Source organism: Notamacropus eugenii, chromosome 1 (assembly GCF_028372415.1).
Source record: "Notamacropus eugenii isolate mMacEug1 chromosome 1, mMacEug1.pri_v2, whole genome shotgun sequence".
Taxonomy (NCBI): Eukaryota; Metazoa; Chordata; class Mammalia; order Diprotodontia; family Macropodidae; genus Notamacropus; species Notamacropus eugenii.
The window spans coordinates 245,269,904-245,293,869 of record NC_092872.1 but is presented as its reverse complement, the minus strand read 5'-3'; the positions used below and the strand labels follow the sequence as shown (position 1 = coordinate 245,293,869).

Sequence of the window (23,966 nt, the reverse complement as noted above, 5' to 3'; positions counted from 1 at the left end):
GAGCTTTCTGCCTGTTTGGATTCTCTATAAACATGAACTCCCTACACAGCCCAGGGAGACTATGGCACAGCTAAGCTCTGACTGCCTCAGATGAAGGATGTGCTAGAAGAACCAAGTTTTCTTGGACTCCAGTCCCTGGGCAATTTCTGCTCTTCCAATTTAGGGGAAGCATGGTGTCTGAAAAAAGATCCCCTTTTAGAAGCCCACACTCAAAGTCACAGCAACATGCCTGTCGATGGACTCCCAGAGCATTGATGTAGACTGCTGATGGGGTCCATTTTTACATCAGCACATTTTTGGCAGCTCCTTGCTTCACTCCCAGGAGTTCCCAAAGAAGCTTTAGCTCTGAAGAGAGCTAGACCAGATACAGGATAAGATGCAGGCCTTAACAACCATCCCTCAGGGTGATGAACCAAGTGGCCCCAAGTCAAAACACTGAAGGTGATATAATGCTAATTGTATCCTTTAGCACCAAGGGGAGTGAAGGAAGGAAGGCAGGGAGGGAGGATAGAGCAAAGTGAGAAGGGAATGAGAGGGAAGCCAAGAGCATCGTTTTTACTTAATATGATCTTCAGCACTAGGAAAAAGGAAGGCAACATAGCTGGACAACTGAGTTACCACTCCAATATCCATGTTAAACACTGAGCCAAGGAATCCAGTTTCCACTCTGGTCTCCAACACTAACTAGCTGCTTAATCCTGAGTTACTAAACCTCTGTCTGCCTCAGTTTCCTCATCCATAAGATAGGAAAATTATAATAGGACCTATTAAAAATAACTAACAATTATAGGTTCTATTATTGTGTGGTTAAAAATGAAATAATATTTAACTGCGTTGCAAACCTTAAAGTTCTATATAAATGCTAGCTATTGTTATTGAAATATTGTATAAATGAGTTATTAATCCTATTATTTCAACATTGAAAAAGCCTAGAGATGTGCAGCAAATGGAACCGAAAAGGAAGAAGGATTTGAAGTCCCTTATATCACAGTGGCAATATGGTTCCATAGAAAAAAAACAGCTATGGATTCCTTATGCTCTCTCCCTGCTGCCTCTAGTGGTGTGGCCTTCTAGTTGTTTTGCAGGATCTCTTGACGATTTGCAGGGGAGGGTGACAGAATCAGATCTGTGTTTTAGGAATATAAGTTTGGCATTTGTGTGAAGGATGGACTTGACAGGGGAGACTGGAAGGTGAAGATCAATTTGGGTGATGTGTCATAGTCCATAGTCCATAGTATGTCAGCTTGACCTCATCTCAGCCTCTCAAGCCTGTTTCCTCTTCTAAGAAAAACTGAAGTTCCAAGACTGAAGTCTTCTTCCACATAATTCCTGTACTCCTGTTCAAAATGTAGAAAATGCGTACAAGTCACTTCAATAAGTCAATATGCATTTATTAAGTACCCACTATTTGCCAACTAGGCGGTATAGTGGCTAAAACACCAAACCTAGAGTCAGGAAGATCTACTTTCAAATCCAGTCTAAGGCATTTACTAGCTATGTGACCCTGGGTAAGTCATCGAATCCCTATTTGCCTAGGGTTCCTCATCTGTAAAATGGGGACATACCGGAGAAGGAAATGGCAGACTATTCTAGTATCTTTGCCAAGTAAACTCCATGGATGGACAAAGTTCATGGGGCCACACAGAGTCAAACAGAACAATAATTAAACAAGAGTAATGACATGGGCCAGAAACCACTAAGTTCTGGGGACAAAAATAAAGAGAAAAGATAACCTCTGACCTCAAGAAACTCATAGTCTAATGGGGGAGATAACATGCAAACAACTATGGACAAAGAAAATGTATACATGTTTAATTGGAAATTGCCAACAGATGGAAGGGACTAGCACATGTCCGATTATCCTATGAGTTGTTCCCACCATCTCCTGAGAGATTTTTTTTTAGTTGCAGTCTTAAAGAGGTATGATTTAAATTTATTATTCAAAACATTTCTTAGTAAGGAGTCTTTTCAAACAAAGCCAGTAGAAGATTAGGTCAGTATTTTTGCAAAAAATGTTTTTGTTCTCCATTATAATCTTGTAAAGAACAGTCATGTTATCGCACCTTTGTGTGCGTGTGTGTGTGTGCATATAAATATCTGTGTACGTATGTACGTATATATATACATACATACATACATATATATGTGTGTGTATAATTTTGACAGTTTTTCTCACAGTCTTAAGTGAATTCCCTAAAACAAGCTAAACTGCCTAGTACTGTATACAGTACAGGTTGCTTTCCTCTTTTGCAGTCTACTAATGGTTCACAGAAAGGATGAGTCCTTTAATTCTAGCTTCATCCATTGACTCTAACCTGAGGTTGGTTTGGGTTTTTTTGCCTTTATTTTTTGTCTTTATTTACATTGACCTTGCTTTCTTCACTCTCTGTCACTTCATACGAGTCGTGTTATGTTTCTTCAAATTCTTCCAATTCATCATTCCTTACATGAAGTAATTTTCCATTCTCTTCATGTCACCATTCCTTAGATAGTTTCACTTACTTTGTTTCTAGCTGTTTTAATATCACAAATAACGTTGCTATGAATGTTTTGTACATATGGATCGTTGCTTGCTGTCAATAACTTCTGTATAATATAATCCCACTAGTAGAATCTCTTGACCAAAGTATATAAATTATTTATTGTTTTTTCTTGCATAATTCCAAATCACTTTACTGAGCAACTGAATCAATTCATAGCTCCAACAGCATCAGATTAAGAGACCTGTTATTCCCATAACTGTCTGCATTTACCTAAAGAAAGTTTTACAGTACATTGGGTTGAACCTTGGGGGAGGATGTGTGGAAGAATATGACAAGGACGACAAAGGATGAGAAAGCATGGATGGCTTGTAATCTGTACTTATAAAGAGAATATCTATCTTGACAAGATCACAGAACCATTAAGAACCTAACCCTAAATTATTTTTCATATTTCTAATTTGATGGGTTATAGTGACACCACAATGTTGTTTTTATTTGTGTTTCTCTAATTATTACCAATTTTGAACAATTTTTCAAGTGGTTGAAAATTGCATTTCTTTTGCAAGCTACTCATAGCTGTCAGAATTGTATTAATTCTTTATAGATCTTGTATAACAGTCATTTTAAGTGTTATTTAGTGAACTTAGTGAACAGCCAAGGTCTGGAGCTTGAGGACTACATTTCTTGGTGAATTAAATTAGGGATTCCCTTCTGACAGTATTCTGTTGAGCTATACTTTGTTTTCTCTCTTCAAAACTGGGCAATTTCTTCCTTTCAGATCATTGATAGAAACAAGTAATCTGAACATCCAATATCTCTCACATTGTTGGATTCTTATACTGTATGCCAAGTCAAAATTTTAATGCATAAGATTTCTCATACAAAATCGCTCACTTTGAATTTCACTTGGGTCCATTTCATGAAGTTCTGCCTTACGGGGGGGCATTTTGTTAGTTCAACTGTAAAATTTCCAAGATTTCTATTTCACCATGTGTATGGTACCTCCCTTTATTTCCTGAAAACAGTCTTTAGAGCAAAGTTATGGTATTGGTTATGATTGTTAGGTTCAGTTAACATTACATCTGTAACCAAGGCAGGGCAACTCTCATTCATTCTTCTTTGGCTTGTCTTCTGAATCTTTCTCCGCTCTGTCACAGGAGCCTTCCCAACCTTTGAAATCACTCCATCTCTGTGGCCCCTTTCTCAGATTAGTCAATTCCTCCTGTAGTTTCATTTTAATTACAGTGCCCAGGCCATCCATGTTTCTTTTTTGCCTTTTCTGGGCTCTCCTCCTGACTCCCTGGACTTCTTTCTCTCATAATGTCCCTACATGAGTAAATTCCCTCCTCCACTTTGACCCCTCGGCTTTTAGCTTTCTTTTATGTGTTGTCTTCCCCTGTTGAGGACAGGAGACTTATACGTTTTGCTTATTCCAGGCATTTAATACAATGTCTGGCACATAATAAGTGTTTGGTAATTCCTCGTGGACTGGGATTCTGCTCCAATGAGCTTCTTCCCCATCCTATATTGTAGCATCCCCAGTAGCAATTTCATGTTGGCTTATCAGGGTCTTTGTACCTCTAGATATCCCATGCCTCTTGCTCTGGTTGGTACTAGCTTTGGGTATAGAAATGATGGATTATGGTACTGATCGTCATATAACTCATATGGAGGAAAAATTAATATTGAGACGATCCTGTCTTTCACTTTTGTAGTCATGCATTCTTTCCCCAAAAACTCACTTCTACACCTATCCCCCTAGTGCTTGGGACAATGGTTTAGAATGGCAGACACTCTATTTTTTATGTTTGTTGGATAGTTTGGTTAGATCATTTGTATTTTTCCCCTTGATGGTACATGTGACCTCAGAAATTTCCATATCTTCATTTCTTTAACACTTTAATGGTTTTGTGACCTCTAAGATGGGTCTTGCCTCCACAAATACAGATTGCAACCTATCCATGCCTTCTCATTCTGTGTGGTTCTTGTCCACATTCTACCACAGATCCTCCCTGCAAGGATCAACCCAATATACTGTTGGACTTTCTTTAGGTAGTGGGGAAAGTAGTGGACTCAGAGTCAGCAGGACCTGAGTTGAAATCCTCCCTCAGTCACTTGCTGTTTGATTCTAGGTAAGTCACTTAACCTTTCAACCAGAGTTCCCTCATCTATAAAATGGAGATGACATTAGCAGCTACCTCACATGATTGTTGTAAGGTTCAAATGAGATTTGTAAGGTGTAAACCTTAAAGATCTATGTTAATGTAAGTTATTATTATTAATCAAAGGTACCAGTGGAAAACTGAGGCTGTCCATTGTTTACACTTCACTTGAACCTTAGGACTACTGAATTTATTTTTCTATCTATACTTTTCCTCAATTATATTCTTCTTTGATCATAAGTAACCAATAGGAAATAAGGCATAGGTTACTTCATTCCCTAAAGTGTCTCCATTGCCTTTTGGGTTACCTACTATTTTAATTCCTCAGAGATTTCAGTATTTCAAGATGGACAAACATAGAGGATCTCTAGGAGACTATTTTTCTGTGGGAGTGAGTCTGCACCAGAAGGAGCAGTTGGGATTGTTAAAAGCAAAACACAAGTCCCCAAATTCAATCCATATCTTCCTCTTCATCTTTTTATATTTATACGTATCTTTTTGTCTAGATGCAGTACAGATCCAGAATGGAGTTACTGATGTACCGACTCAACAAACAATTCATCTGGTTTGTTATCTTTTATTGTCATATTCTGGATAATAGACATTTGTATCCATTTGGATTTTCTTCTATAGATTGCGAAAATTCATGGAGCTTACTAGGTTTCTTATATCAGAGTCATATTCTCCAAGAAATTTTTCTCCATGTACCCACTTTGAAAGCATTGGTTACCAAGATATATGTTGATTTGACATTCTAGTCCAATACAGTTATTACTTGGAACTTAAGATATTTCTACAGAAGGTGTAAATCAGGCAATGATGCTAAAAGAAATGTTGGGTCTTTCTTTGGCATGTATTGTAAATATTTGTGGCTTAATGTGAATCAATCATGGTCGTGAGTAGGTAAGGGAGCTCCAGTGTCACTGAAAAGACGAGGATAAAATTAAATCTCTGGAGAAGTGGGATATGATGACTTAGACAGCGGAGGAGTCCAGCCTTGAGGTAATATGATCTTGAGACCACAGGAAGGGGAGGGAGCAAAAAGATTGATCATCGTAAGAAAGCCTCTCCATACGTTTAGCCTTTAGGGTATACCACATTCTTACACCTGATTCAAGTTTGGCTTGGGTACACCTGGGTTGGTCCATACAACAGAACTTCTCTGGGATATGGAAGAGGTCAGGTATTTTATATGGAAGGTGCCAATTTACACTGATAAAGGGAGTTCCCCCCCATAAGGTTTTATATCATTGAAATCATGTCTAATCCCTATCTCTATAAAAACTATGTTATTCTTAGTACTTTCCATCCCTTTTTCTTTATTTACAAGTTTTTGTTTTTACCTCCTTACCCACCAGAGGGATACTTGCTGAGAAGATCAATTGAAAAAAAAATAGAAGTATAGGTGTTTCTCCCAAACAATCAGAAGTATACTCTCCACTAAAACATTTTGATCCTGAGGAGATGGAACTCAAACATACTACAGTTTCTACAGAGTCCACCCCTCCCCCCCCACCAAGTTCATTCTCAAATGCAGCATAGCCAATGGATAGTTTTCTGTTGTTTCCTCTTGTCTCTTTGGTACTAGGTCAAGAAGATCTCTGAGGACTTTACTCATTGAATTTCTCTATATTACATTTCTCATGGATTTCAGTTATCAGACCACTCTTCTGTCTCTCTTCTACCTTTGTACCATTAGTTTTATAGAAATTGAAAGAGGCAGTACAGAACTGAGAACTGGGTTTGTTTGGGTTTTTGCTTCAAGTATTGTCATCACCAAACAATTGGCCACCTACTGACCACTCTATTAGTGATGCGCCTCTCTATACTTACCTAGGCTAACCACCACTCAACATAGTCTGTTGTCACTAGGACCATATTCAAAGCCTTGATAGCATGATAGAACTTGTCAGAGCCTACATTAAGTTGAAAAGCTTTTAAGAGCACTGGGTCATCACTATTCCGTGAGACATTCATAACAGTGAGAAAATATATTGGTCATGTATGATGGGAATTTTGAAAATACTGCCAAAAATACCTCCTGAAGAGGAGAACCTGAAAATGAAAAACTGGTCATTGGATAATTATGATTTTAAAAGAAGGGAAGAATTAGTGAGCACTCCTCTGGTCAGCTAATTTACATTTGTGGAGTGACTATTATGTCCCAGTTACTAGACTAAGTTCCATTTTGTATGTGGATATCTTGGAAAATAGAATGATAACCAAAGGAGAAGATGATGGAATGAATCTAGATTTGGAGTCCAACCTGGGTTTGAATCCTGGATCTGTAATTTACTATCTGTCTAAGTTTAAGCAAGTCACCTCACTTCACTTAGACTCAGTTTCCTTATCTGTTAAATGAAGGGGTAGGGCTAGATGACCCCTTGGTTATCCTTTCAAGCTCTTGAATCTATAATAGCATGATCCTCTGACCCAAGAGTGTATCATGGTTAATATAGACTATATTTTCACAACACCTTTCCTCTGAGTTGTTAAAACAATATGTATTCTAAGATCAAATCTCTGATAGGGCTTTTTTGTCTCAATAGTAAGGAGGGTATATTATAGCATATGGCTTACTCCATTTCCTTCCTCTGGTAGTAAATATCTGTACTTTTATGGACATTATTTTCACTGGTTATAATTAGCTTATTTGCGCTCTCCTGAGCTATGAAGTAATGTACAGGGCTCTCTCATGACTCAGCTTCCTGTGTACCTGAATTCTCATCTGCTTCCTGGCAAGAGGCAGACTGTGGATAGCTTTTTCTTTTCTCTAGATTCTTTCAATTCATTATAGTGAACTTCATCACTAGAGCTGGACCAGTGACTTCGCTTCTCTTGCACTCCCTTGTCTCATTTAACCTCCAAATCGGACCTGTTAGCACTAGGATCCAGCCATTCCACTCCTACAATGTCCATCATATCCATTCTTTGAGCTCCAGCCCCACTGAAACCATATGTTTTCAGGACCTTATTAACTCACTCATTCTGATTATTGTAATAATTTCCAAATAGCACTCTCTCTCTCTCTCTCTCTCTCTCTCTCTCTCTCTCTCTCTCTCTCTCTCTCTTTCTCTCTCCCTCTCTCTCTCACATACATCTCTTCATCCTCAAATCTATCCTGCACTTTGCCATTAGGTTAATCTTGTTCATGCATTAGCAAGATCATGCCACTTCGCTACTCCAAAATCTTCAAGGACTCCTCAGTAACTACCTCAACCAGGTATTCAAAGACTTCTGTGACCTGAACCCTATATTTATAGCCCTGTCTCTCTTTAGCTTCCCTTCCACATATCCAACACTTCAATCAAACTAGACCATTCACTGTTCCTTAAAAAAATATGCTATGCATGACCACGCTATTCTCTCCTCCTAGAAAGCCCTTCCCACTGGTTTCTGCTATAGCCTCCTACTAAAATATTCCATTAGTCATTTGGAATATTCCTTCTTTCATTAAACCTTCTCTGATTTCCCCAGAGTTGATTTCTCCATTCTCAGAACTTCCATACTGTTGTGTTTGTATTTCTCTTATGCCAGTTGCCATATCCAATCTCACATTATAGTAACTGATGTGCATATTATCTCCCCTATCAGACTACAAAAAGCTATGGAACAAAAACTGCCTTATTCCTCTTTCTATCCCGTTCTGAACTTGGAATATTCAATTCAATTCAACAAATGATTATTGAGGGCTACTCTTGCAAGGTATTCTGCTAGAGTGTTGGGGTACACTTCCATTTAGCAAGTGTGTGGCAACAAAAATGAAACATGGTTCTTACCCTCAAGGAGATTATGTTCTCTTGGTATACCATAAAGGTTACACTCTACTATGGAGAGGCAGCAAGATGTCAAGAAGACCTGAGTCTTCTTGCTGCCATAATGATTTCTAGCTATGAGACCCAGTACAAGTCACAAACTAAGCCTCAGTTTCCTCGTACGGGAAGTGGGGATAATAGTCTCACATATCTCAAGGTATGTTATGAAGATTAAATGTGATAAAGTAACTGAGGTACTTTGTAAACCTTAAAGTGCTAAATAAATGTAGTCTATTATTGCTACTAATCTATAATAGAACTTGAATTGGAACAGATAGTAGGCATTCAATAAATCTGTTGAGTTTGAATCTGTTGAACCAATCAATCAATAACCAATAAATATTTATTATGCACCTATTATGTGCCAGACTCTTTTCTAAGCACTCCGAATACCAAAGAGGCAAAAGACAGTCCCTACCTTCAAGGAGCTTACAATCTAATGAAGAGATAACATGCAAAGCAAGCTATAAACAGGATAAACAGGATAAACAGGAAATAACTAAAAGAGAGAAGGCCATGGAATTAAAAGGTATTGGGAAAGTTTCCTGTAAAAGGTGGGATTTTATTTGGGACTTAAAAGAAGCCAGGGAGATCAGTAATGAGAGAGGAAAAGGCAAATCATTCCAGGCATGGAGGACAGAAAGAGAGAATGTCCAGAGCAGAGAGATGAAGTGTCTTGTTCCTGGGATAGCCATGAGGCCAGTGTTAACTGGATTGAAAAGAGCACATCAGAAAGTAAGGTAGGAAGGTGCTAGGATATGAAGGACTTTGAATTTTATTGAGTAGGGAGAGGCAACATGATCAGACTCGTGCTTTAGGAAATCACTTTCGTGCTTGAATGGAGGATGGATTGGACTTTGAATAAATGAATGAGCACAGTATGTAATTACTAACTGGTCCTGAGTCCATGTCATATGAAGATCAGCTAAAGATATGGAGGGTGATGAGCCTGAAGAGAAGATTCAAAGAGGACATGATAGTTAAATTCAAATATTTAAAGTTCTGTCACAGGGAAAAAGGATAAGATTTGTTCTGTTTGTCCCAAGAAAGGAATGAGTGGAAGTTGCAAAGAGATAAATTTGATCTTGATGTCAGGAGAAGTGTTCTAGTAATTAGTTCTGTCAAGAGGAGGATGTTCTGCCTTGGAGGGAGTTAGAGGAGGAGGGATGGATTCCCCCTCATTGGAGGTCTTCAAACAGAGGTGAGATGATCACTTGTCTGGGATGTCAGAAGAGGGAGTCTGTTCAAGTGTGATTTGAGTGAGGTCTCTAGTGAGGTTTTTTCCACTCCAAAATGCAAGAGTTCTTTATAATATGGAGGAAGAGAAGGGCCAGGACAAACACTACATTCTGTGTCTATCTAAAATTGCACCTCATCTTAAGGGCATGAGCTTTGCCTGCTGAAGCCAGAGCCATACAATTATTGCTACCTTTATCTGTCATGAACACTGAAGATAGGATCTTTAGGTAGGTTCTAGCACTTTCAGAAACAAAGACTTCTACCCATGCTTCTCCATATGATTGTGAACTGTCCTGGGAGTATTACACATCAATGAACTTCTATTGACAAAGGCAGCTCAGAGCAACTGTGACCCCAGGATGAGGGAAACTTGACTGCACTACAGACTAACCGGCAGTACAGGTCTGGTAGTGCGGTCTCTAGAGCAGAGGCTTTTTATCTGGGGTCCATGAACCACTAACAGTCTATAAATAGATTTCAGGAGTATATGAACCTGCATCTCAAAGAAATTACATCTCTATTTTCATTTGCCTCTAATTGAAATTTAACCTTCTCTCTAGTCATTTAAAAATATGATTCTGAGAAGGGACCCATAAGCTTCACTAGACTGCTTGTCAAAGGGAGCTGAGAGACAGAGAGAGAGAAAGAGACACACACACACACACACACACACACACACACACACACAGAGAGAGAGAGAGAGAGAGAGAGAGAGAGAGAGAGAGATTAAAAACCACTGCTCTAGTGTACAGCCAGGGGCAAAGAACAAATATGAGTAATTAATGGAATAAATAGCAGAGGATGTCACAGATTGGGGTGTGGGGTGGGATTCACTCCAGTAAAAAATGATCTTAACATACATTACAATTTATCCATCAGCCTCATCTCCTTTCCACCAAAACATTGGACTCTGCCTTTGGAGAGATGGTCCCATAAAGGTGAGCTTTCACTTCATATTGTCCTGAGCCAGACCTCCCAATCATATCCTGTTTCCATACTTCACATCCTTCCCTCTTCCCTCTCCAACCTCCATTAATGAGTTGTCTTCCCTCATTAGAACATAAGCCCCTCCAAAGCAAAAACTGTCTTGCTTACTGATATGTATATAACCAGCGCCTCACAACAAAGTAAGAACTAGATAAATCATTTATCATCTCTCTGTCCATCTATCATCTCTATCATCTAACACCCATCCATCTATTCATCTATCATCTACCTAAAATCTATCTTCCTACTTCTCTATCTGTCCATCTGTCTGTCTCTGTCTCTGTCTCTATTTCTCTTTTCCTACATACTTAACAGCGCATACCACCCCTTCACTAATACAAGTCCAACATCTGGCAGGACAGCCAGGGTCAAGTTTCAAGGGCAAATCAGGTTGGGGCACTTCATAAAATTGCAGGACAGGTTTAACTTCACTCCCCTTTGAAGTACTGTCAGCAGGCTGCTGGGTATAGCTAGGTGGGATTTAAAGGGCTCTAAACCCAGAGAGCTGTGTGAGGCCTGGTCAGTAGAAGTCTATGGCACAAGTTAAGACGTTGGTATTTCTGGCTAGAGAAAACTATTGAAAAGGGACTGATGAAAAACATTGCATACAGTTGAAAAAATTAAAAAGAAAGCAACCAAAGAAACAGAAGGGTGTTTTAAAAGGGGTCCCATATGGAATCTGCGATGAGTAGTGCCAAATGACAGGCTAGAGCTCTGTTCTCATGACCAGGGAAATGATTTGTTGATTATTATCCCAAAGAGAGGAATCACACTTGAATTGTGGACACACTGTCCCAAAATGACTGAGTGGTCATCTGTGGTTTAAATCTTGTTGCTTCAAGAAAAATCAGAGGGGAGAGACCATCTCTATGGCAGTGGCAAATCTTGGGGCTAAGACTGGCTGATTGTAGATGTGATAGGTTCTGGATGTTAACAGAACTCACCTCCAGCCAAGTGAATGTAGTATGTTCAAAATGATAGATGATGAGAACAGACCTGTCTTCCTTCAGAATATATGATACTTGTAAGCTTACCATTATCCGAAGGGAGGGAAAAAAGGCCCCAGAAAAAGAATGTCAGCAACTGAATCTCTATAGCCCATGATGACGGCTTTAAAATACACTTTGGCATCAATAAAACTTGAGTGATGGCTTTTTCAAATTGTCCAAAATGAGAAGCAGACCCAAGAAGGCATACTTCAGCCAATAGATGTTTTTCATAATTATCCCTAAAGCTTATTTGTAGTTATGGGGACTTTTAACAGCCAAATGTTCTTTGGGGTTTTTTGTCCTCTTAAATTTCTCCCCACAGTTACACAAACATGCGTGTGCGCGCACACACACACACACACACTCATAATACTTACCCAAGTGAGGGTGACCTCATCAGTCATGGAAGGACAAGAGAAAGCAATAGCGACTTAGGAGGACAGTTGAGGGGCTGGCTTAGTACAAATAGAAAGCAATGCTCAGAGCAGATAAAACCTTTGCCAAAAATATGTGCTCAGCAGGGTCCAATTCTCTGAGCGGGGTGAGGCTGGAGAGGAGTTGTTCATCCATTGTATTTGGATAAAAGAAAATTGAATTGACCCAAAGGGACTTGCCTTCTAAAACAGTAAACCACTTGCCATTTTTTGTCCATACGAACTTAGGTCTCCCTACATCTCAGAGATGAAAAGTGGAAAAAAAGAAAGAAAGAAAACAAAGGAAAGGAAAGGAAAAAAAATAAGGTCCCATTGTGCCAAGAAGGAAAATGTGAGCCAAGAGTAGAATTCTCAGCCTGCAGAGTCCTAGTCCCCTGGTCATTTACCAACAATGATTCCTAAATGAGGTTAAGGGTAAGTTTTAAACTCACCAGAATTGGAAACTCTAGCCTGGAAGGAAGCTGTTGGAGTCAATGTGTTATTTCTGAAGCAAGGAAGGTTTCCTTTCCTCTTAGAGTCAGGTCACCATGGTTCAGAGTTCAAGGATTATTGTCTGGAAACCTGTGTTTTTCTAGTGCAGAAGGTGAAGAAAATAAATGTGATCCATAAAACCTGAACCTTAGGAGGTCAGCTAGTTCATGCAATACTGAACAGTCTTTTGCTGGAGTAAAGACCAGATCATTAATTGAGCTCTGGAGCTGTCAGTAATAGTGAGTATTAGAAATTAATTGGCATGATACATTACATAATTGTAAAATACAGCCAGAAGGAAAAAGAAGCAAGAGCACTCGATAAGGAATTGTTCTCTCTGTGTCTCTGTCTCTGTCTGTCTCCATCTCTTCTCTCTCTTTCTCTGTCTCTGTTTCTCCATCCCTCTCTCTCCTCTCCTCTCTTTTCTCTTCTCTATTCTACCTGTCCCTCCCCTTCTTTATTTCTTTGACTCTTCTTAATTTTGCACAATCTGAGAGTTTAGATGGACCTCAGTAGCCATCTAAGTACAATGATACATGAAAGAAATTCCCATTACTATATATGTGAACAGTGGTCCCCTAGCCTCTGCTCCAAAACTCCAAGGAAAAGGAAAGGAAACCCACTAGTTTTGAAAACAACCCTTTCCACCTTTAGACTGTTCTAAGTATTCAATGATTGTTCCTGACCTCAAGTCTAAATGTTCATCTTTGCAACCTCCATCTCTTACTCAGTTTTATTTTGTTTTTATTGTATACATTTGCCTTTGTTTATTTTTCTTTTAGTCCAGACTTTCAATTTCATCCATGTGATGAACTCCTGATGCTGCAGAAAGGCTTCTCATCTGTACCCTTTTATCTCACAGTTTTCTGAGGCACTAAAATGGTGTGTGTCTTGTCTATGATCACATAGCACAGCCAGTACATGTCAGAGGGAGGACTTATATCCAGTTCTTTCTCCCTCCAAGATCTGCCTCTCAGTTATATTTTATATAAGCTCAGTACTGAGCTATGATCAATATCAGGGACAAATCAATTTCCTCATTTTTTTCATCTTGTCCCAAGTCCAAGAAAGGTCCTAGTGTTAGAACCTAGCTCACTCTCTCCTGACTTCACATCTGACTTTCTATCAAGTTTTATATTAGGATCCATGACAGGCATTAGTTAATTTTTTATTTTATTTATTTTATTCTGAACTTAAGAAATAAAACAAGTATTTCCATGAGAATAGAAAAAATGATTGCACATAAAACTGCAAATCAATTATGTACAACTTGCTTCCTTTTAAATATATACATATATATATCAAAGTTATCATGTAATTTTCCTTCTTTTTTTTCTTCCCCCTGTCCTAGAGATGGTTACCATTAGACACAAAAAGTCTAATAGACATACACGTATGTGTACAGACATATATGTATATATACATGTATATACACACACATATATAATTCTATACATACTTCTATTTATCAGTTCTTTCTCTGGATGCAGACAGCATCTTCTTTCATAAGAACTGGCATTAGTTATAAAGAATGTGTTTTAAAATCTTAATGTACTAGATACTAACTGGATATTTCAGCTGACATCAAGTTCTAGATATGTGTGAGTTATTGTCATTATAAATTAAGAAGTCGAGTCTTGTCTGTAGCCTCAAGTTCAAAATATGAACATTCTTTTTTCCTTATTGTAGGGAGTTCTAGCCCTAGAGTCAAGAAGACTCAACTTCTAGTCTTACCTCTGATGCATGCCAGCTGCATGTTCCTGAGCAAACCACAGCCTATTAGTACCAGCCAATTTTTAAAACCATTAAGTTAGAGATGTATTAACAGCATATGTGGATGATGGAAGTTTCCACACCAGGAGTTCTCTATTTTTATGAAGTCACCATTCTAGGTCACACTCACTACCCTTTCGATAAAGAAGAGGGAAAAGTGATATTACAGGAGAGAACTTCTTTCAAACTTGAAAAAAAAATGTAAACAAATGAATGAAGAATTTCAGTGTTTTCTCTTTGCAAAACATTGTGTTGGGTTCTGGAAGCAAATTAAAAAATAATATAGTCCTTGCTCTCAAAGAGTTCACATTGCAATACAACATATATGTTAGGTGTCAGTTGCAAGTCAGATGGGAAGGATAATGGTCCTTGGGGTACAGAAGCAAAGCAGATAGCAATGCTTTTTCTTTAATGTTTTCTCCACTGATAAAATCATATCATATATGTAAAAATAAAGGATAATTATCTTGTTGGGAATATGTCCCCTTTTTTTAATACCTCCATTGTTTACTTAAGCTCATTTTCCTTCCTTTACCACTTGGCTATAAATATAGCTTTCTCTTACATACACAATGCATGTCACACACACACACACACACACACACACACACACACACACACACACTGAAGATGCATGAGGTAATCCAATGTGGTCATTCTTTGAAGAGGTGAGAATCCAAATCCTATGCTATCGTTCACCTAGAGGTCAGCTCTAATTTAGAATGTCTGGTCTAATCTCCATCTCACTGGGTTTTCCCCTTCTGCCTTTGGTGCTGAGTACAAACTGGACATTTGATGATTAGTGGACCTATACATCTGATAAAGGAAAAATGGAAAGCAAGACATGAGAATCTGATCTCATATTTATTCTGTTAGCATTATTTTTAAAAATCACTTGAATCCCAATAGAGACTTCAAACTTCACTATTATCCTTCTTAAAGTTCCTCTGAACGTAAGAATCCAAATTAGTTTCTAAATACACAGGTGAGAAATCCTTATTAGGAAAAAAAATGGTGAATGCTAAAATTTATAAAAGTCAATTCATTCATTGTGAAGGGCTTATAAGCTCATAGCTTTAGGGAAAGGGGAAATGAGAACAATGAGGTGTATACTTAAATAAAAACACTTTTCTTATATTAAGTATCTCTGGCAGGTCTTATTATTATCCCATGAATAGAAGCTAAAAGAGTTTCATAGACAGTATTTCACTCATTAGCTAAGTTGGGTATTCCAGAAAGGTGAACTAATAGCAAAGAAAGGTAACAGGACCAATAGGTGCCAACCCAGAACATTATTCCATTCTTAGCTGTTAGAATAACCTGGTAAAAATCAATCAATTAATTAAACGCAATTTATTAAATTTGTCTGTTGATGTTCAAACATTTCAGTTATGTGTAATTCTTTATGATCTCTTTTGGGCTGTTCTTGGCAAAGATACTGGAATGGTTTGCCATTTCCTTCTCCAGTTCATTTTATAGATGAGGAAACTCAAGTAAACAGAGTTAAGTGACTTGCCCAGGGTCACACAGCTGCTAAGTGCCTGAGGTCAGATCTGAACTCAGATGAGTCTTCCTGACTCCAAGCCTGGCTTCTATCCACTGTACCATCTAACTACTCCTATTAAATTTGTAGCATGGGCCAAAGAACTGTTCTGGGTGATGAGGAGTTTATGTTCTACTAAGAGAATACATGATTCATACAAATAAGGAGACAGAATACTGATTTCAAAGAGAAATAATAGCTCAAAGAATTAGGAAAGACCTTCTGAAGAAAATGGAACTTGAGGAAAGGTTTAACAGGAGCTAAGGGTTCAAATAAGTGGTTTGGTATAGTAGAAAATGATCTGGAATTGGAATCAGGAAAGATATATTTTTGAACCTCTGTAAGCCCAAGTTCACTTTAGTGCAAATTTGGGACCTCTTGATCCCCTTAGATATCTTTTCTGTGTCCATTAATGTTTTCAGTTTTATGAACCCTGGGTGCTTGTAAGGGGAGGTAGTGAATACCCCTGGAGGAGTTCCAAATATTATGCTTCTAGTCAATGTACAAGGAACATTGTATCAGGTTAGAGACTCTGACAAAAGGATTACATTTGTTATTCTAAACCTTCATATGTTTTCCTATAGCAATGTAAAGTCATGGGAAATCTGAGGAGGGATTTTTAGATTTAGGGCTAAAGGAAATCTCAGAGGCCATCTAGGCCAGTCTTTCACTTTATAGATGAAAGAACTGAAACCAAGAATGGTGAAATGACTTGCCCAAAGTCACATCAGAAGTAACAGATTCTAGATTTTAATCCAGGTTCCCTGGGACCTCCTTCTTCTGGGGCAGGCTGGTAGCTGAAATAGCAGATCAGGTGTAAAGGTTGAGAACATCCCGATCACTCCATAGGTCTAAGTTATAAGATCACAGACCTAGAGTTGGCGAGGATATCAGTCATCTAGTCCAGCTTCCTCTTTTGCAAATGAAAAAACCATGTCCTCGAGAAGCATATGGCATAGTAAACAGAGCTCCAGACAGAGTTAATCAGTCAGCAAACGTTTATTAAGCACTTACTTATTCAAGGCACTGTGCTAAGCTCCAGAAGTGTGTTATGATTCTACCCCCAAATACCTAGTACTTTGTAAGTCATGCAACCTCTCTCAGATCAGTCTCAGTTGCTTCATATTCAAAATAATAATACACTTTCTATTTCATAAGGCCACTGTGAAGAAAGCACTTTTCATGGATCAAAATGATGTACAAAGTATGAATTGTTATTACTCTTGTCCAAAATCCCTGGAATCATCTTGTATTTGTTTTGAGTATAGCCTGTATATACTAATCAGTGGGTAGCTAAGTGGTACAATGGATAAAGCACTAGGCCTGAAGTCAGGAAGACCTGAATTCAAATCCAGCCTCAGACTAGCTGGGTGACTCTGGGAAAGCCATTTAATCCTGTTTGCCTCAGTTTCCTCACCTATATAAAGAACTGAAGAAGGAACTAAGACACTACTCCAGTATCTTCACCAAAATAGCTCTGAATGGGGTCATGAATAGAGGGACATGACTGAACAACAATGAACACTTATAGGTACACATTAAGTTTCCCCTTCTAGAATGTAAGCTCCAAAATGAGAATGTTTCAATTTTATGTTTGCATCCCCAGTGTCTATCATAGTGCTTGATAAACAATAGGTTCTTAATAAATGCTTGTCCCCTGTCATGAAAGTATGAAGTGGCAGAGCCATGGTTCAAGCTGGGGGCTTCTGATTTCAAGGCCAATGCTAGACAGCACACCATACTGGCACATCATTGTATACTAGGAAGCCAAAACCCCCAAAATAGTAGTGACAAGGCAGTCCTGAGTCCACAGATAGAGGAAGGTGAGGCATAGAGAGAGCATCCAACAGATGGATGGCTCTGGGGGTGTAACACAAGAGCACTGCCTGATTTGGACAGGTCCAGATGGACTCCCATTGAAGGAAGCACTCAGGAAACCAGCAGCAAGGCAAAGCTTTGAATCTCTTGTAGGGGTTCAGAGGGCTAGAGAATGAGACAAGAAAGTGGTATAAGGGAACAGGAGGCCAAAGATAAGCCTAGCTACTTAACAATCCTGCTGGGGTCAAAGCCAACCTTCCCCACTCACACCAATGGTGATGTCAACTGGTCATTCCAATGGAGCCTTATTACACTCATGATGTAATGACAATAAACAACCCCAGAAAGCCTTTCTTGATAAAGCCCAGTTCTGCAGGGCACATGTGTTTGCTTGGATGGGGAGAGTGAAAAAAAATGAGGAAAGTCAGACAGGGAAACATTACAGGTCAGGAGCATGTGGGTCACTGGAAAGCACTGATGTTTTCAATTTTCCATTCATATGCTTGGCATATGTTTATGTCTTTACACCATTTGTTTTTTATAACTTTGGGGCGGTTTATCTCGTTCTTTTTTATAGCAGAGAAGTCAATTGATTGACCAAAGAACTACACACACACACACACGTACAACACACACACACACACACACACACACTTATGCATAAATAACTATTCATGTCCCCAGTAAGTGCTTCTAATACTGACAGAGAAATTCAAGGTCTAAGGCAATGCTGAGACCAGTCCTGGCCATTTCAAAGTTCAGCAGCTGCTAATACCATATATCTTGTACAATATACTTATAGTACCAGGGGAGACCACCCATGTTCTATTGTATGTACAGGTTGACTCCACACCACATTATTTGGGGAAAGACTAATAAATTTCCCCTAGCTTCCCTGTGGCTGGATTAACAGTGCAAAACTCAATAATAACATTTGAGATATACACCTCATCTGTCATCAGAGGAACTGAAGGCCTTGTGCTAGGATTATTTCATTCATCTTCATTGCCCTTGTGAGATAGAGAGGAGGCAAGGTCTTATCTATTTAAGAAAAGCAATTAAGTTCAATGGAAAAGATGCTGTTGGGTCAGAAACCAGAGGAGACCAGTATTCAAATCCTACTTCATGCACTTGTTTATATGACTATGAGTAAGTTATCTTTCTGAATCTTAGTTTCCTCATCTGTAAAATGGGGATAATAATTCATGAATGATGATATGATGTTGGTGTCCTAGACCTGAAGTTAGAAAGGTTGAGATTACAATCTACCTCCAACACTAACTTGTGTGGCCTTAACTTGTCTGAACATTATTTCTTCTTTATAAAACAGGAATAATAACTCATACTTCAAAGGGTTGTTATAAGGATCAAATAAGATAATGAATATACTTTGTAGCTATTTAACACACACATGTATATATATAATTCTCTTTGTAAAACATTCATACATATGTAATATACATAAAATGTGTATATGTAGAATGAATATGTAAACTGCAGATCCTTATAATAATTATTTACCTAAGAGAAATGATTGTTTTATTTCTATCTTTGTACCCTAAATACCGAACACAGTACCTTCCACGTAGTAGGTACTTAATATATGCTTATTAATTGGTTGATATGAATTTTTTAAAAAATTGACTGATATATAAATTTTAAAAATGTCACTGTAACTATTATCTTCAGGTGACTCCCTTGTCCCATCTCCTGACCCTCTCTCTTCTCTTCCCTTCCCTTCCCTTTCCTTCCCTTGAAGGAACAGTAGAAAGAGGCAGAGGTATTAGTTAGAATTCCAGCTTCATCACCTACTACTTGTAGAGAAAGTCACAAATTCTCCAGGCTACTACTTTCTCCCCTCAAAAATCAAATGGTTAGACTAGATGATCCCTAAGGAACCCTCCTCCCTTATATAATAGGATCATAGGTATAGAATTGGAAAGGACCTCAGAGGTCATCTAATGCAACATCCTGATCTTACAGAAGAGGAGAAATGGAAGACCACAGGCAGTTAGAGTCACTTGGCCATTGTCATACTTTGGTCAAGTTCATCACCATGCTCATGTTTGCATCAATGATGTCACATCTACTCCTCACTTTAATCATCCTACATATCCAAACTGTTGTCAAAAATTTTGGGGGGGCATTGATTTTGTTTTGACCTAAATGACTCTTAATTTTTCATTAATTACTATTAATAATTATATAGCTATCAAGTATTATTAATCCTTTTCTCTCTCCTTACCTCTCCTTGACTATTGAAATCTCCAGTATGTGTCCTTATTGATCTGATTGCCTCAAGTCTCTTCTCATTCCTATCCAACTTCCAAACAGCTAACAAAGTTCTTCAGATTCAGTGCTTATTCCACCTTATTCTATGTCCTGTCAATAAGCATTTAGTAAGTACCTCTATACACCAACACAAATCTTTTTCTTCTCTTTCAGGACCATACTGCTGCCCGATCTTAGAGAAGAAGCCTCCTCTTCAGACTCCTTCAATCCAATGAACATTTATTTGTTTAGCACTTTTTATATATGAAGCACTATGTTAGGGAGCTGTAGATACACAAAGACAAAAATGAAAAAGTCCCTACCTTTAAGAAGCTCACATTCTGCTGGACAGAGGCAAAGCCAAGTTGATTTGAGGAAGGAGAGAGGAATCAGGATGTCCTTGCCCAAGAAGGTGGAATGTGAGCAGAGCCTTGGAGGAAATCAAAGATTCCATGAGGCCAACCCAAGGTGGAGTGCATTCCAAGAATGGCAAATGGCTTATGTGAATGTACTGAGGCAGAAATTGCGAAGTCAAGTTCAGGCAACAGCCATGGGTACAGTTATGCTAGGGTTTGGAGTTCAGGAAGGGAAGCAGTATGCTATACTTCAAGAAACTCCTTGAGTTTCCTTGGAGTTGGTAGCCTCCTGGGTGGCCCCCACTGAATTTTGTGGCCCTCCTCACTTCTCTAAATTGCTATGTCTATTGACCATTCAGATGCCGAATAATTATATTATATGATGTAATGGCTGTAAACAAGCTCGGAAATCCCTTCTTGATAAAGCCCAGCTCTACAGGGCACATGTGTTTGCTATATATAGAAAATGTTACACTGCCATGATAGTGAACCCTGATGACCCCCCATGAAATAGACACAGATCTTGGATCCCATGAGATTCAATGGAAACCTGGAATGTGTAGACTGACAGTTGAGACTTTTATTGCAGAGTCTGGTATCTGGCATGATTTTGTGGTTTTACAAAATTTCAGAATCTTTGAGCAGGAAAGGGCCATTGAGCCACAATTTATCCAGCTGAGCCCATACAGGCCCAAGAATCCCTTCTACAAAATCCCTAAAAACATCCCCAATCCAGGCTTTGCTTGGAAGTCTCTGGTGAATTTGAGCCATCCCCCCCACCCCCCCCACAATAATGGTATCCCATTTCACTTTTGTCCATCCCTGGTTTTCCTTTTATCTAGCCAAAACTGGCTTGACACAGTCATTGCTACAAGTTTTTCCAAGAAGAAGAATACTGAATTTGGAGGCAAAGGACTTGAGTTCAAATCCCAACTTGCCACTTCCTCCCCAGGGGAACACTGGGCAGGTTGCATCATCTTGCTAATGAGGGGGATGGATCAGAAGGTTTCTGAGGTCTCTTCAAGCTCTAAGTCTATGGTCCTTTAAATGTCTGAAGACTCTTCTCATGGTCTGTGCTGTGTCCTTCCCTACCCCCACAACTTTATCAAATCTTCTCTTTTTTTGAAGCCTAAACACCTCTGTTTCTTTTAATCCAGTTATCACTCATCACCCTTTACCTTCCTCTTTGTCCTCTTCCAGTTTGACAATGTATTTCTCATTCTTTGGCTTTCCCCTAAGCAGTGGGCAGAGTTCTGACAATTTCAGAGCTAATTATTCCCCAGCTTTCCATGCAGCTGTAGATAGAGACATTTCTAACACCTACACATCAGAAAACCAAAAGTGGAGCACTTGATGGAGAGACCCACTGACAGGTTATCTTAATCATTTTCAGTTATTCCTGATTTATCATATTCAATTGACAGTATTTGCTAAGTGCTGCTAAGTACTTTGTACTTCAGTCAAAAGACACCAAGTCTCCTATCTCCCTGGCTGGGGCTCACACTGAAACAACAGTTTCTGACAAATTTCCAGGCATGTCTATTTTGAAGAGAGATAAGAGGACGTATTGCTAAATTCTTGAAATGCCCTCAGCTGACTCACTTTGTTTTGGACTTGAAGGGTCAGAGAGGTTACTAAACATATCCAGCATCACCCAGGAAGCTGGCAAAGGTGGGCTTTGATGCTTAACTCAAGGATTCTCTTATCTGTGACCAATCTAATGAGCTTTTATTCCAAACACATCAATTACATAAAGAGATCAGAGATACCTCCCACCAACACCTCCAAGGCAAAGTATTCTGATCTAGCTATCTTAAGGAAGCTAGGCTGCCTATTCTCCAAGCTCACTGACTTGTCAGTGTTGTGTATCAACCAAGTGATCAACAAATATTTCACTGACTACTATCTGATGGGTACAATTAGATGCTGGGGATACAAAGACAAAAATGAAGCAACTCCTGCCCTGCAGAAGTTTACATCCTAACAGGGAAGGCAATATGTCCTTAAGTGTATAAAAAAGTTAAAAGACAATCTTGGAGGGAAGAAGGCACTAGCATCTGGGGAGCGGTAGTAAGGGGGAACAAAGACTAGGAGCAGCACCTTGCAGAAGGAGGGGCTCAAACTGAGTCTTGAAGGAAAACAAGGGAGACAGCCAGAGATGAGAGGTGGAGTGTCTGATGTGAGAAAGAGCAAATAAATGAACAAATGAATGAATCAAATTGGGAAAAAGGCTAAAAAGGTTGTTGTTGATATTTAGTTATTTCAGTCATGTCTGATTCTTCATGACACTATTTGGGGTTTTCTTGGCAAGGATACTGGGAGTGGTTTCTCATTTCTTTCTCCAGCTCAATTCACAGATAAGGAAACTGAGGCAAACAAGGTCAAGCGACTTGCCCAGGGTCATATAGCTAGTAAGTGTCTGAGGCTGGATTTGAGCATAAATCTTCCTGACTCTAGGTTCAGTGCTCTATCCATTGAACCATCCAGTTGCTTAGAGGGGAGTAAAGTGTCAAAAGACTGGAAAGAATGAAACCAAGTTGTGAAAAGTTCTAAATGCCAAATAGAAGAAAGGAAACAAGCAATTATTAAATATATACTTATGTGCCAAATACTGTGCTAGGACTTTATTGTCTCATTTGATCCTCACAACAACCCTAGAAGGTAGGTGCAATTATTATCCCCAAATGAAGTTGAGGAAAGTGAGGAAATCAGAGATTAAGTGACTTTCCCAAGGTCAAACAACTAGTAAGTGTCTGAGGTTGCATTTGAACTCAGGTCTTTCCTTACATCAAGCCCAACACTCCATCCACTCTACCACCTAACTGTTTTTAGGCATTTATATTTTGTCCTAAAATAGTAAGTCTCTAGGGTTTATCAATGGTGGTACTGTGGAGAAGAGGAAAAGTGGCTAACCACTCAGATTCGGTTCTTTAAGAAAATCACTTTGTTAGCTGTTAGAAAGTTGGATAGGAATCAGGAGAGACTTGAGGCAATCAAATCAATAAGGACACACACTGGAGATTAGAATAGTCAAGGAGAGGTAAGGAGAGAGAAAAAGATTAATAATATTTAATAGCTATATAACTATTAATAGTGATTAATGAAAAATTAAGGGTCATTTGGGTCAAAACAAAATCAACCCTCTCAAAAATATTTTGACAACAGTTTGGATATATAGGATGATTAAAGTGAGGAGTGGATGTGACACCATTGATGCAAACATTTGCATGGTGGTGAACTTGACCAAAGTAAAGAATTTCAGAAAAGGAATGTCTGGGAGAAATATAATGAATTGAACATGGGAGTGGGAGAGACCTGGGTTCAAATCCTGCTTCTGCCACTTCCCAGCTATGAGATAAAGGCAATTAATCTGCCTAAGCTTTGGCTTTCTCATCCATGAAATGTAGATAATCACATTTGCAGGACTAATCCTTCTGAGGAAAGTACTTTGTTCATTAGAAAGCCTTAGACATACAGACCAAAAATTAATTGGAAACTAAATAATCTAATCCTAAATAATGAGTGAGTGGGTTAAACAAAAAATCATAGAAACAATCAATAACTTCATTCAAGAAAATGACAATAATGAGACAACCTATTAAAACTTATGAGATACTGCAAAAGT

General features: G+C 38.7%; 1 long non-coding RNA gene across 1 annotated transcript; it reads left to right on the top strand.

Annotated features, from left to right (window-relative positions):
- Positions 1–1,816: 1,816 nt before the first annotated feature.
- On the top strand, positions 1,817–22,916 carry LOC140524783 (uncharacterized). The gene is made up of 4 exons (XR_011973832.1): positions 1,817–1,920; positions 5,152–5,210; positions 10,579–10,637; positions 20,160–22,916. It is a non-coding gene; the product is annotated as an uncharacterized lncRNA (long non-coding RNA).
- Positions 22,917–23,966: the final 1,050 nt, after the last annotated feature.